Source organism: Tupaia chinensis, unplaced genomic scaffold (genome assembly GCF_000334495.1).
Source record: "Tupaia chinensis unplaced genomic scaffold, TupChi_1.0 Scaffold000377_2, whole genome shotgun sequence".
In the NCBI taxonomy this organism is placed as follows: domain Eukaryota; kingdom Metazoa; phylum Chordata; class Mammalia; order Scandentia; family Tupaiidae; genus Tupaia; species Tupaia belangeri.
In genome coordinates this window covers 1,084,235-1,095,460 of record NW_006159876.1, presented here as the reverse complement: position 1 = coordinate 1,095,460, position 11,226 = coordinate 1,084,235, and the positions used below count along the sequence as shown (strand labels likewise).

Genomic DNA, 11,226 nt, shown 5'->3' with positions numbered 1-11,226 from the left:
GACTTTCTTGCAGTTAGACGTGACCTTGTGACTGAATTGTGGCTAATGGAATGTGCGAAATTATGCGTGTTCCTTCCAGACCCAACTCACATTCTCCATTCTTTATCTCTCTTTTTTTTTTGAGAGGTTTTTGCTATAGGGCACGTGCACTCGCCAGACAGACAGAGAGAGACAGAGAGACAGAAAGCGAGAAATCACCCCCCCGGGGGGAGGGATGGCCACGCCGCAATCCCTTCTCTTTCATTCTCCTCTCGGGATCTTGGGCACGCACGCACACACACCCGGAGTGAGTTTAAGCCACCAGGTCCGGGACGCAAACTGCGGTCAGCTACATGGGAGTCCAGTGACATAGCCATTACGCTAACTGCTGGTCCCCTCCATTCTTTCTCTTAACCACCAGTGCTGGCTAGAACTCAACACCCAGGGTGACCTTGAAAACCGTATTTTGGCACATGAGGTTTCAGCGCGATGCCCAAATCCAAGCGCGACAACAAAGTTTCCTTAACCAAAGCTGCCAGGATAGGCTTGGAACTAAAACAGAACCTGATAGAAGAGCTTCGGAAATGTGTGGACACGTCTAAGTACCTCTTCATCTTCTCCGTGGCCAACATGAGGAACAGCAAGCTGAAGGACATCCGGAACGCCTGGACGCACAGTCGGATGTTCTCTGGGAAAAACAAGGTGATGATGGTGGCCTAGGGTCGAAGCCCAGCTGATGAATACAGAGACAGCCTGCACCAGGTCAGCAAGAAGCTGCGGGTGAAGTCGGTCTCCTCACCAGCCTCCCTAAGGAGGAGGTGAATGAGTGGTTCACGAAATACACAGAGATGGACCACGCCCGAGCTGGGAACAAGGCAGCTTTCACTGCGAGCTGGATCCAGGGCTCCTGGAGCAGTTCCCCCACTCCATGGAGCTGTAGCTCAGGCCGCTGGGCCTGCCCGCCGCCCTCAGGAGAGGTGTGGTGGCTCTGCTCTCCCACTACAAGGTGTGCAGGGAGGGTGATGTGCTGACGCTGGAGCAGGCCTGGGTCCTGAAGCTTTCTGGGAACGAGATGGTCGAATTCAAAGTGACGATGAAGGAGACCAGCAGTTAGCGTAATGGCTATGTCACTGAACTCCCACGTAGTCGACTGTGGTTCAAGTCTTGGACCCCGTGGCTTAAACTCACGCCAGGCGCGTGCCCAAGATCCCGAGAGGAGAATGGAGGAGAAGGGATTGAATCACCTCTGGGAGGTGATTTCTCGCTTTCTGTCTCTCTGTCTCTCTCTGTCTTTCTGGTGAGCGCACGCTCCAAAAAAAAAAAAAAAAGTGACCCTGAAGTACATGTGGGATGCACAGTCGGGAAGGTCCCAGCAGGTGGGAGACGACGTGCCAGAGAGTGCATCAGAGGATGATGACGGCGACTGAAGGGGACTCAGGGCTGAAGGCCTTCGGCATGTTCCGGGTCCCGAGTGGACCACGCAGCACTGCCCCCACCTCTCTGGAGGGACGGCTGTTTACTTCGCTGCCGGTGAAGACGGGTGCGTGATGGCACTCCCTGATTCTGTAGAGAATGAAACCGTCTTCAGGGTCTGCCTGTAGACAACAAAAGGGACTTCCTTTAGGGGAAAAAAAAATAGAAAACCATATTTTGAAACTGGCAGAGTATCTGTTAGCTGGAATCTCTGAATGACTGTGTGGAGCAGAGACCCTTTCTCAGTGCCCCACAGCCAAAGACAACTTTGCATGAAAGAACCTGATGTTTATTTGTTCTAGCTGCTAATACAGTTTTACTCTTCCTAGACTCTGTACCTTTGTGCTCTGTCTTCTTGATTTGCCAGTATCTGAGCAACATGCATTAGTGTATCTCAGTATAAAAACAGGTCTGTAGGGCTAGTGGGTGTGTGGTGGTTAAGATGCTGGACTCCCACTTGACCATGGTTCAAGTTCTGGACCTGGTAGCTTACTTTCTCACTTTCCCTCACTTTCTGTCTCTGTCTCTTACTGGTGAGCACATGTGCCCTAATGCAAATTTTAAAATAATCATCATAATAAATTCAATTAAATAAAAAATAGGTTTAGGACCAGCAGATGATATAATAATGGTTACTTCGCTGGACTCACGTAGTCAACCGCGGTTCAAGTCCCGGTGACTTAAAACTCATGTCAGGCATGTGTGCATCTGTGTTTAAAGTCCCAAGAGAAGGAATTGTGGCATGGCCATCCCCACAGGGTGTGATTTCTTGTTTTCTGTCCCTCTGCGTCTCTGGAAGCACACACACCCTACAGCAAAATTCTCTCTCTCTCTCAAAAAAAAGTTTATAAATTTCTTAGTAATTCTATAGAATCTTGCTGTATATTTTAAGACTATGTTTTTTTGTTTGTTTGTTTTTAAAGATTTTTGCTGTAGGGCATGTATACTCGCCAGAGAGAGAGAAAGCAAGAAAACACCCCTCTCGGGGGGAGATGACCTAGCCACAATGCCTTCTCCGCCATTCTCCTCTCGAGATTTTGGACATGCACGCACATGTGCCCGGCATGAGTTTTAAGTCGCTGGATTTGGGACTCAAACCGTGGTAGATTACATAGGAGTCCAGCAATGTAACCATTAGCATCTGCTAGTTGGTCCCTAAAACTATGCGTGTGTATGTTTTTAAAGAATTATTTTATTTTAACATTATTCATTCATTTATTTATTTTAACTTGACCACTGAGGGACAGAACGAAAGAGAGAGAGAGAGAGGGAAAGTGAGACAGCAAGCTGCCAGGTCCGGGACTTGAAACCAGGTTGGCCATGTGAGTGTCCAGCGCCCTTAACCACCACACCACCTGCCAGCCTCCCCCCACAACTGTTTTGAGGTGAACACAATTTCAGAACAGTTATCATTTCTTGAGAAATTATTCCTTTTAATAAAAACGAAAAATACTTTTACTCCTATTTGATTGGTTTTTAAATTTTTTTCAATTTTCCTGTGTAATTTTTTAAAGTATATATTCTGTACAAACAATGGATAGCTAATATTTTTTACAGCGAAAAATCCCTGTCTTTCATGAGTGAGTTTACTACTCACTCGTACTTCATTACTGACATTCTCGTGCTTATTCTCGACCAGCATATTCATAAGGCCCATTTTCTTGTTTTCTCTCATTTTCTTCCCACTCTCCTGGACTTTACTAGACTCAGTAAGTTTTATTTATCCAATTTTTTCATCTCCTGATTTGAAAATCACGTTATATTCTAAAATTCTTCTGATTTACAGTGGATGGTAACTATTCATGGAAAAACAGGAAAGTGATGAATAAAACTCTTGCATTTTTTAAAAAGAGATTTTTGCTACAGAGTATATGAGCTCACCAGAGAGACAGAGAGTGACAAAGAGACAGAAAATGAGAAATCACCCCCAGGTGGGGGGGGAATGGCCATACCGCAATCTCTTCTCCTCCATCCTCCCTCAAGATCTTGGGCACTCACACACATGCACCCGGCATGAGCTTAAGCTGCTGGGTCTGGGGCTGGAACTGCGGTCGACTATGTGGGAGTCCAGCGACGTAACCATTATGCCATCTGGTGGGCCCGATAAAACCCTTGCTTTTGCCCCTGGCAGTAGTCCTCCTCCTCACCCCGTCCCATCTCCCTGCACCTACTGCTGCTCATGCCTCGCCTCCAAACTGTATGGCTGGAGTCTCTTATGTTGCTCTCTATTTACTAAAAATTGCACTGATGTCATAATAAAAATTCAATGAACATTTAGTGGTCGAGTGCTGAAAAAGTTCTAGTGATTAACAGTCTTTTTTTATTGTCATGAAGTGTACATAACTTAAAATTTCTCATTTTAGCTTTTCATTTTTTTTTTAAAGGTTTTGCCATAGGGCATGTACACTAGCAGAGAGAGACAGAGAGAGGGAAAGTGACAAATCATCCCCCTCACAGGGGATGGTCACACCATAATCTCTTCTCCTCCATTCTCCCTTGGGATTTTAGGCATGCATGCACATGTGCTCGGCGTGTTTGTCAAACTGTCAGGTCCGGGACTTGAACTGTGTTAGACCATATGGTAATTCAGTGCCTTAACCACCATGCCACCTGCTGGCTCCAAGCCACTTTTAAATGCACAATTCTATGGTGCTAAATACATTAGCATTGTGTAACCATTTACCACCATCCACCTGCAGAACTTTTCACCCTCAACTAAAATCATATACCCATTTAACACTAACTAGTCCCCTTTCTTGTCCCTAGCAACTGCTGTTTTACTCCCCACAGCTAGGAGCTGGAGTATTCTTTGTACATCACAGAGGTGGAATCATATAATACTTGGCCTTTCATAGCTGATTTATCTCATTTAGCATAATGCATACAGGTTCATCCACACTGTAGCATGTGTCGGAATTTCTTTTTGGCCTAGTAATATTCCATTGTAGAGTTCTCCCTCTCTCTTTTTAAAAACAGCTTTATTAAGACATAATTCATGGGGCCAGCTGGTGGCGTGGTGGTTAATAGTGTTGGACTCCAACACGGCCGACCACAGTTTGAGTTCCGGATCTGGCAGCTCGCTCTCTCTCTCGCTCTTTCTCTCTCCCCCTCTCTGGTCAAATTGAAATAAATAAATAAATGGATAAATAAAGTAAACTAAAATAGCTCTTTAAAAAATAAAAGATACAATTCACATTCCGTAAAATTTATCCTCCCTGGGATCAGCAGTTGGCATAATGGCTAAGTCGCTGGACTCCCATGTAGTCGACCGCAGTTTGAGTCCCAGACCCGGTGACTTAAACTCACGCCAGGCATGTGTGCGTACATGCCCAGGATCCCAAGAAGAGAATGGAGGAGAAGGAATTGTGGCATGGCCATCCCCTCTGAGGGGTGATTTCTCGCTTTCTGTCTCTCTGTCTTTCTGGCAAGCACACGCGCCCTACAGCAAAAACTTCTCCAAATAAAAGAAAAAAATTTATGCTTCCTTTTTTTTTAAGAGAGATTTTTGCCTTAGGGTGCATGCATTCACCGGAGAGACAGAGAGAAAAAGAAAGAAACCCCCAGAGGGAATGGCCACACCACAATCCCTTCTCCATTCTCCTCTCAGTATTTTGGGCATGCACATACACATGCCTGGTGTAAGTTTCATGCCACTGGGTCTGGGACTTGAACCGTGGTTGGCCATGTGGGAGTCCAGTAACATAATCACTATGCCATCTGCTGGTCCCAAATTTTACCCTTTTAAAGTATACAAAGGGACTTCAAAAAGTTTGCGGAAAAATGAAATTTAAGTACGAGCTAACTTTGATGCAAAGAATTTTTAAATCCTTGCTACATGTTTTTATAAAACACATTTTCCATAAACTTTATAAAGATTCCTCTTTCAATTGTTTTTAGTATATTCACAGACTTCTCCAAACATTGTCACTATCTAATATCTAATTCCTTTTTTTCCTTTTTCATTTTTTTTAAGTCTTTGCCACATGGCATGTTCACTTGCCAGAGAGAGAGATAGTGAGAAATCAATCCCCAAGGGAGATGGCCACACCACAATCCCCTCTCCTCTAGTCTCCTCTTGGGACTTCAGGCATGTATGCACATGCGCCTGGCATGATTTTCAAGCTGCTGGGTCTGGGATCTAAACTGCAGTTGGCTACATGGTAATCTAGCACCTTAACCACTCTTTTTTTTTTTTTTTTTTTTTTTTAAGATTCAACTTATTGAGCTTAATTATGTCCATACTCATGAACTCTTTGTTTTCTTTTTTTTTTTTTTTCTAAGAAAGATTTTTGCTACAGGACACATCTGCTTGCCAGAGAAACAGAGAGAGACAAAGAGATAGAAAGCGAGAAATCACTTCGGTGGGGGGCTGGAGGGATGGGGAGGTGGCCACACCACAGTCCCTTCTCCTCCAGTCTCTTCTTGAGATTATGGGCATGTACACACATGTCCCTGGCTAGAGTTTTAAGCTGTCAAGCAGGACTCCAACCGCGGTCACTCCTTGGGCGTCCAGCCACGTAAGCATTACACCATCTGCTAGTCCCACTGTCTTCTTTTTTATTGATCTGCTATAGGGTGTGTGTGCTTGCCAGAGAGAGAGTGAGAAACTAGTTTTCCCACGGGAGCTAGCCATGCCGCAATCCTTTCTCCTCCAGTGTCCTCTTGGGATTTTAGGCATGCACACATATGTACCCAGCATGTTTTTCAAGCAGCTGGGGCCCAGACTTAAACCTCACAGTCAGCTGTGTAGGATCCAGCCACTGAACCACTGCCACGAGGTGGCCCGACAGCTTCTAATTACAGAGCACTTTCAAGTCGCCTGAAAGGAACTTGTAGCCATTAATAGTCACTTCTCAATCTTCCCTCCTGCTGGCCCTTGGCAATAATTTGTCCATTTTTTCTCTGTATGGACTTGACTGTTCTGGAAATGTCATATAAATGGGATCATATGATATGTGGCTTGTTGCATCTGACTTCTTTCACCTAAAATGTTTTCAAAGTCAATTCATGTGGTAGCATGTATCAATACTTCAGTCTTTTTTTACAGTTGAATAATATTCCACTGCATGGGACCAGCAGGTGGCGTGGTGGTTAGGGCGCTGGATACTCCCACATTGCTGACCACGGTTCAAGTCCTGGACCTGTGGCTTGCTTTCTCACTCTTTCTCTCATTCTCTCTGACAGATCAAACTGGAAAATTATAATAATAAATAAAGTTAAATAAAATAATTATTTTTTTTAATTCTACTGCTCGAATATTCCATGTCTTGTCTATTCATCAGGGATGGACATTTGTGTTGCTTCCATTTTTTACCTATTATGAATAATGCTGCTGTGAACATTCATATATGGATGTTTGTGTGAACATACGTTTTCAATTTTCTCGGGGAGGGACCAGGAGTAGACTTGCGGGGTTTCATAATAACTCTGTGTTTAGCATTTTGAGGAGCTGCCAATGTTTTCCAATGTGGCTGTATCATTTTACAATCCCACCAGCAGTGACTGAGGGTTCTAATTTCTCCACGGTCTTGCTAATACTGACTCTCATCTGTCCTTTTTTATTATTATTACAGTCATCCTAATCGGTGTGAAAAAGCATCTCACTGTGGTTTTGATTTGCATTTCACTAATAACTAATGATGCCGAGTTCTTTTCATGGGTGTATTCACATTCATAAAAATGCATGTATGCAAATGTATTTTTAAAGTATTCGAAGAAAGCAAAATTATTAACAAGAAGCTTTTTAAAAATTTCCTTTCACTCTGGGCCAGTAGTTAGCGTAATGGCTACGGTTCGAGTCCCGGATCTAGTAGCTTAAACTCACGCCAGGCACATGTGCGTGTGTGCCCAGGATCCCGAGAGGAGAATGGAGGAGAAGGGATTGGGGCGTGATGCTGGACTCTTACATGGCCAATGGCCGTTCAAGTCCTGACAGCTTGAAAAATCACACTGGGCACATGTGCACGTATGCCCAGAATACCAGGAGGAAAATGGAGGAGAAGGGACGGCAGCATGGCCATCCTCCCAGGAGGTGATTTCTCACTGTCTTTCTCTGTCTCCAGCAAGTGCATGTGCCCTATGGCAAAACCAAATGAGAAAATAGATAGAGAGAGGCCAGCAAGTGGTATGATGGTTAAGACGCTGGACTCCCACGTGGCCAACCATAGTTCGAGTCCTGGACCTGATGGCTTACTTTCTCACTTTCTCTCTCTCTCCTTCTCGTGAGGGTATATACCCTGTAATACATTTTTAAAAATAATTATAATAATAAATAAAATTGAATTAATAATTATTTTTAAAAAGAAGAGAGAGGGGCCAGCAGGTGGTGTGGTGATTAAGGGCACTGGACTCCTCACATGGCCCACTGTGTTTTGAGTCCTGGACTTGATGGCTTACCTTCTCATTTTCCTTCTCTCTCTCTCTCTCTTTCTCTCTCTCTCACTCTGTCCCTTTCTGGTCAAATTAAAATAAATAAAGTTAGTTTAAAAAATAATAATAATGAGTTAGTTTAAAAAAAAAAAAGAAGAAGAAGAAAGAAGAGCGAGAGTAATTGGATCTCGTGTGGCAACTGCAGGTCTAACCCCAGCTGGCCAAGCCCGGCAGGCGCTGGCGTGTGCACGAGCCCCAAGATCTGATGGGCTGGAGGACTGGAGGAGGGGTCGCCCCGATAAATAATTCTTAAAAAAAAAAAGTAGCCAAGGCTTCCTTGGAGAAATGGCTGAATCATTGCTTCTAGGCTGACTGCATGGCATGGGCAGTAGGACACCTTACAGCAGCATGGAAGGCCCTCCAAAAGGGTGGGGTTCTATCGCAGGACATAGCCAGTGTGAAGGGGTGCTCCTCGTTGTATCTGGGACCGTTTTAGCATCAAAATAATGATGACAAAATCAAAATAAAGTCTATGAAAAATAGCGATATCAGAAATGATAACTCATAAAATAAAGATAAATAAGAATCCACGCTGGGTCAAACATGAATGAATAAATAATGGGAAGCAGAATGCACATTAATACATGAGGAAGGATGGATGGAATTAGAAAATCACCATTTGGCAACTGCCAGCACAATTCTAGTTTCAAGCAAGAAGCATCAATGGATTCTAACAATAGTGGGTACAAATCTAACAAGAAATGGGGTATTTACGTAGCCTCGGGGCATCTTTCCACAAGAGAGTTATTAATTATAAAGGGAAAAGAATAAGTTTACAGTGGAGAAACCTGACAGTCACCAGCTTAATTAAGTCATGAAAGTTAACAGCCCCAGCGCTGTGACAAGGAGATGTCTTGTGACTCTTGATTTGATAAGCACGCACCATCCCCTTGGTCACATTTCTGACAAAAATGCATAACTGAAATGTAATCATTAGGAAATGTAATTGACAAACCCAAATTAAGGGACCGTCAATAAAATCACTGTTTGAAAACTCCAAGGTAATGAAAGACAGGAAGAGTGAGGAACGGTTCTGGATTAAAGGACACTGAAGAGACGTGACGACCGAATGCGAAGTGTGACCCCAGCTCGCACTGGGACTGGGAGAAACCATTTCTTCCCTTTTGCTATAAAAGATATTACTGGGGGCCAGACAGTTGTGTAGCTGTAAATCACAATGCTCTGTGAGGGAATCCCATTTGGGAAGGTTCCTGGTTCAAGTCCAGAGACCTCCCTGAGCGTGCCGGACACGCAGGGTGTTCACAACCCAGGCTGGCTGAAGGCTGAGGTGAATCATGGTGTCAGATCCTGTGTGGAAACTGGACCCTCTCTCTCTGTCTCTTTTTCCTCCCTCTCTCTCCCTCTCTTTATATTTCTCATTCATGTAATAAATAAATAAATAAATAAATAAATAAATAAATAAACAAACTTAAGAAGTTTTTTAATTTAAAAAACTTATTATATATTGTTGGGACAATGGTGAGATGTTTATGCCTGTAGATTATATAATGGTGTCATATCATCATTAATGTCTTGATCTTGATTATTATTATAAAGAAATCTTTGTTTTTAGAAAAACACACTGGAGTATTTAGGGACAAACAAACCAAAACACACACATATTTTGATGTCACTAAAAACTTTTCCATAAATATCCATTGTAAGGTTTGCATAACACTCCAGTGTCCAGGTATGGGATAAATTACTTAGTCACGAACTTCATGTTTGAGACTTATTTTAAGAATTATTTTAATCTTTCTTTCTTTCTTTTTTTTTAATGAGACCAGAGTGGGACAGAGTGAGAGAGAGAGAAAGAGAGCAAATGAGAAAGCAAGCTACCAGGTCCGGGACTTGAACTGCTGTCGCCCATGTGGGAGTCCAGTGCCCTTAACCACCACTGCCAGCCCCCATGTTTGGCATTTCTAACTTTTCCCCATCATAAAGGATACATTTATCCCTTGTGATAAATCTGTAAAAATGTTTATTACCATTCAGGGTCTGAAATTTTTTTTTTTAGTTTTTGCTATAAGATATGTACGCTCACTAGAAAGAGACAGAGAGAGGAAAAGAGATGGACAGAGAGAAATCATGCCCCACCCAGGAGATGGCCATGCCACAATCCCTTCTCCTCCATTTCCTTCATAGGATCCTGAGCATGCTTGCACACGTGCCCAGAGTGTTTTTCAAGCCACTGGGCCCCAGTCTCGAACCTGGGAGGATGAACATTTGAGTCTCTCCATACATACCCAATTCATGTGAATTGGAATGACCCAACCACGTGCATGCATATTGCCGTTCGTTTAAAAGGCTTGCTAATTTGAGGGATGAAGGGGAATAATATTTCACGTTGTTTTCACTGGTATTTCCTTAATCATTAGCGACAGAATGAGATTTCCCCCGAAAGTCATGGACGCTGCACCGTCCTGGTTCCTGTGGGGTACGCCACAGTCACACCTTGCTCTCAGGGCTGGAGGTGGCAAAGCTACTCGCAACTCTGAAAGCATCTTACCCAGCTGCCCACCTGGGCTCTGCTTCTTCGAAAGCCTCCTTTCTTTGGTCCCTCGGCACCTTGCTGTGCCTGGAGTTCCCTTCCTTTTTGCCCCTCATCTAACCTAATCATCCTTCCAGACCAAATCGGCTGCCTTATCCTCTCTCAGGTGCTGTGCTGTCTGCTCTCTCTGCACACACCACCTCCCACGGAACTCGGCCCTGAGACCGTGACTGTGAGCTCCTAGAGGCGGGACCTGGCTTGGCGCATCTCTGTCTCCCTGTGTCACGTCTCAGGGCTCCGGGCATGGGAAAAGCACCCCGTGAACATCAGGTAAGTGGATGGACACATCTACACGATGTCCTTCAATTTCACATCATTTGCAAAGTGTATGGTGTGTGCACAGGACTGGCCTGAACCAGCCCTGCCTCCACTCAGCTATGGACATTCCTCCTCCCTGGGCCTCAGTCTCCCCATCTGTAGAAAGCAGTTGAGGGATGTTAGGTTTGAATGTTTGCAACCCTCCAAATTCATGTTGAAGCATGATCTCCACTGTGGAGATAGTAAGAGGTGGGGCCTTGGGGAAATGATTGAGTCATGAGAACAGGATTAGTGCCCTCAGAAAAAAAAAAAAACACTTCAGAGAACTGCGGCCTCCTCCACCTCCTTGGCCCTTTCACCTTCTGCCATGTGAGTGTGCAGCCACAGCCGCCATCTTGGAAGCAGAGAGCGAACCTTTACCAGACATCGAGCTTGCTGGTGCCTCGATCTTCGACTTCCTAGCGTCCAGAACTGACAGAAAATAAGTTCCTATGTTTGTAAAAGGTCAAGTCTAGCATATTTTGTTACAGCAGCAG

General features: G+C 44.2%; 1 pseudogene; it reads left to right on the top strand.

Annotated features, from left to right (window-relative positions):
• The first annotated feature begins 468 nt into the window (after positions 1–468).
• On the top strand, positions 469–1,406 carry LOC102484193 (mRNA turnover protein 4 homolog pseudogene; annotated as a pseudogene).
• The last annotated feature ends 9,820 nt before the right edge of the window (positions 1,407–11,226 follow it).